Raw genomic sequence first — 4,211 nt, forward strand, 5'->3', positions numbered from 1 at the left:
AAATGAAAATAAAAGACAAAGATTACATCGATGTTAAGTTTAAGGTTGACTAGTTGAAGCTGTTGTTTAAATAATTTCTCCCCAGCTGTCGGTAATTTGAATAATCTGTTAGAGTTACTCTGACAAGGGAATGCATTTGATGTGGATCTATCTGACCTTATAAATCCGAACTTTCTTTAAATCCGTAGCAACAAGATCCCTAACTAATCCGTTTTTTCTTTTCTAAATGAAAACTTTTTAGATTTTTTTAATGATATATTGGATAATATTAAGTCACACAGGCTGCATGTCAATTCTTATTTGCATTTCATTACGTATGCAACTATTTCGTCCGTCATGTCAAGGTCATTTTTAAGTCTTATTATGCGCTCGATGTAATCGAAGCAATTATGTACAATATGAAACGCAAACTTCGCAAAGAACAGCCACTTTTAAGCTCGAAAAGCCCCTCGGATGATATTTTTTCATGTGAGGGTTGGTTTTAATCTTTGGGATAAGTACGGCTACCTTTTAAAGAACACGGTGCTCTTCTCTGAAGCGATTAATTACGAGTTTTCTGTCGGACTGTGTCAAGAGACAGTGAATTATACCACAGTATATATAGCCCTCCTTTATTGGTATCTTTGGTCATAAAGTAATACAGTATATCAAACCGCAGATATATTAAGCCAACGATAACATAGCCAAGAAAGTATATGAATGATCCCGTTCAGAACCAAGAATTCAAGCACAAGCCAACAACTCATCAGAGAGCTGGATCTGAGTTCCTTTATTCTGCAAGAAAAAGATGTAGTAATAATTATTAAAAACTAGATCATTGGATAATGCAATTCAAGACTTTTTATTGGCTTAGCCATTATGGTATATCAGCCAATATACCATAATCTACAAATATGGTAAGTGTATGTGTCAGCTTAAAATTAAAAGGTAGCTAAAAAATTTAAGAAGATTTGATGATTTAATTTAACGATTTTAATAAAACAATTATTCAACTCGCGCTTGTTGGATATGAAATGATTATAGCCAACTCGGCGCGACGCGCCTCGTTGGCTATCTACCATCTCATATCCAACGCGCGCTCGTGGAATAATTGTTCATTGTGTTTTGTCTTGGCTGAGCTTATGACAAGAAAATCAAACTAGAATAGTCGGCAGAGTTCAATTAGTAAAGATGGATCATACGCGGGAAACGGGGAAAAAGATAAGAGGCGAGGTAGTATTTTTGCATGAATTTAAGTTGAGAAGAAGGCCTGAGCTTTTCTCCAACTGCGCATAAACTCTTGGTAAGCAGTATATGTCTGCTAGAACCCAGACATATGCTGGGTAAGCCAGGTCTGCTTCATTGGTGTAAGGTTGCACCTTTGTCAAGTCAGTACACTCGAAGCATGCGTAGTTGTAAGCCTCCCAGAATTCAACAGCCAAACACTCCGGGTTTGACTCCACACACAGCTTCTGACATGCAACCACATCTATTTCATCAGTCGTGGATTCGTATTGTTCAGATCTTCCACTCGGTGTGCACCAAGTGGTTTCTGAGGAGTATTTGGTCCACACTAACAAAGGCATACTCATAATATCAGATACACGCTTTGATCAGTTATACGGACTGCTTAATGTGTATTGCCATTCGAATCTTAGCAAAATCTTTTCATCTCATAAAAATAGTCTTGGAGGCGTTAAAGCATGATGAAGGAAAAACCCTCACTCGCTACCTCATTACTTTTGAGATAACTGTGATACGACAACAGCCTACATTTAGAAATCAGGGTCAGTGGGCTCGATACATTTTAATTTCTCTGGACAACTTTCTGTATTAATTTATCCGGCTTCATTTATTTTTTTCAAGTGGGGACCTCATCCCAGTCGTTCTTAATAACCAACTGTACAATGTCCTTAATGAAAGATGACGAAGAAGAGCTCAATCGCTCTCAAGTTTGTGTTGTGAAGCGACAAGGAGTGTTGTCCTTCCCCTCCCTCCCCTTAGGTGAAATGCTAATATTCAACTGGTTACCCCCAGCATTTCGTCACGTTTCTGTGGCCGTTTATTGTTGCCGTTTTCACATTTTGGGTGGAGAAAAGCTTCATGAGAGTAAAGTGTCCTGCTATCTATCTCCATTTTGGTGAATAAATGTGACATAAAACCGTCAGCTACATGACTAATCCTAAGATCTTTGCCTACCCCACTTGCTTCCCCCCCCCCCCCCTACAGTGACTTACCTGGCTGCGGCAGTGGGCGCCTAGGATCCCTGACTGGCGGCTCAAGACCGCCACCGCTAGTGGCACCGTTACCGTTTACAGGAGGTGAAGCTTGAATTGAATCATATTGCATTCTTGGCTCATTTTCTTGACCATTGACTAAGTTCCTCGACTTCATGCCTTCAAGGTAATAAAAAAGTCTTCCAGAAGTAAGTAAAGCATTAACACAAACGGAATTTTTTAGATCTGCTAGAACAAGAAAATAAACATGACTTACTTTCATCAGCTGTTGGCTTTGCACCCGTGAGTCCGAAGAGGAGGACAAAGCAAATAAAGGAGATCGAAGCCATCATAACAGGATGTTGATCTGACAAGAAAGTTTGAAATGAAAAGGAAAATAAGACTCGACCTTGAGACCTCCACAGACTATACATGAAATAGATTATTGAACGTTTAGTCGCTTTCCTCATAATTTATAGCCGCTATTATATTAACTGTCCGCAATGGCGACGTTTCATTTGATTTATCAAAACCGAGTTTCCCAAAAATAAAGCAAGGGTCATGATCATTTAAGTTATAGAACCAGGAGATCATAGAGAAGCTTTTTGAGGTGAACATTACAGAATACAGAATTTAAGCTACGGTTTCTGTAGCAACAATCACGAAATGGTTCACCAAAAATATTTTCGAGAAACAGTTACAAACTTCGTTGAGGTTCACCAAAAATATTTTCGAGAAACAGTTACAAACTTCCTTGAGTTGTTTTCAATCAAGAACGTTCCTGTAAAGTTTGTTAGCATGTTTAAGAGCATTTTTTGAAATTTCTAATGACTTCATTTAACAACAACAAACATATGAAACATATGTATGAACTGCGGTTATGAGACGTATATGTAAACGATCCTTCGCAGTAAAGCACTATTTGAGCAATAGTGAAAATCAGACCTGAAAAAGATTTCAGGCCTGTACGGGATTCGAACCACTGACCTCTGCGATACTAGTGCAGCGCTCTACCAATTGAGCTAACAAGCCAACTGGGAGCAGGCCGTCGAATTAATTTGATGGCCTGCTCCCAGTTGGCTTGTTAGCTCAATTGGTAGAGCGCTGCACTAGTATCGCAGAGGTCAGTGGTTCGAATCCCGTACAGGCCTGAAATTTTTTTCAGGTCTGATTTTCACTATTGCTCAAATAGTGCTTTACTGCGAAGGATCGCTTACATATACGACTTCATTTAACTCGCTTGAAGTTGTCATTGCTATTTAACCTGGAGGAAAAACACGATCGCCAAGTTATATCGTAATTATGAGACCGTTAAATAAAAAAAGCAGGGTGAATTTCAAGTGAATTCAATTGCTCTGCTTAAATTTGCGATATTATGTTGGGAACAGTATTAGAGATGTTTTATTTGTAATGAGTCGTGTTCTTTTGGGGACCGAAGTGAGAAAACACGATTAAAAAAATAAAACTTAACAAGAAAACTTAGTTCATTATATCCTTTTCGGTGATTTTGGAACGGTGGTCCAGTGTCCCTCTCTCATAAAGGAGGTCCGTATTTTCTACCGAAAGATAATAGAGCGACTTTTAAGGAGTCCTATTCAGCCGGGGTGTCATGACAAAGATGTTTACAATTGCCCTTTAGGAGTCTGCTTTTGAGATAACTTCTTTAAAGTAGTATGAGTTATTCAACTTTCATCTATTTATGGAATCAAAGAAGAACTGGAAGCGACATGTTCGCGGGAGCAATACCTTTCTAAACACTTTTCTTTTCGTACTTATTTACTATAGTTTGCTGCTTGATACTTACTTCTCTCTGTTCTGTTTCTTTTCTTGTGGTGACCAAACATCATTGCGAACCTTCTCGCTTAAATGCCCGATAAATTCTGTGTGTGGGTGTGAAAAACTATTAATTGTAGACTCAGCTGAGCATTGAAAATTTTGTTTATTTGAACTATTGTATTTACCCAACGAATACAGTGTTTATATGTACCGAACATACATGCAATCGTGGACTAACCC

The 4,211-nt window shown here is 38.5% G+C and overlaps 1 long non-coding RNA gene across 1 annotated transcript; it reads right to left on the reverse strand.

Moving 5' to 3' along the window:
* Positions 1–597: 597 nt before the first annotated feature.
* Positions 598–3,960, reverse strand: LOC148725727 (uncharacterized). The gene is made up of 4 exons (XR_015990884.1): positions 3,942–3,960; positions 2,473–2,562; positions 2,217–2,375; positions 598–774 (listed from the first exon to the last, which is right to left on the reverse strand). It is a non-coding gene; the product is annotated as an uncharacterized LOC148725727 (long non-coding RNA).
* Positions 3,961–4,211: the final 251 nt, after the last annotated feature.

Source organism: Stylophora pistillata, chromosome 8, assembly GCF_964205215.1.
Source record: "Stylophora pistillata chromosome 8, jaStyPist1.2, whole genome shotgun sequence".
NCBI lineage: Eukaryota > Metazoa > Cnidaria > Anthozoa > Scleractinia > Pocilloporidae > Stylophora > Stylophora pistillata.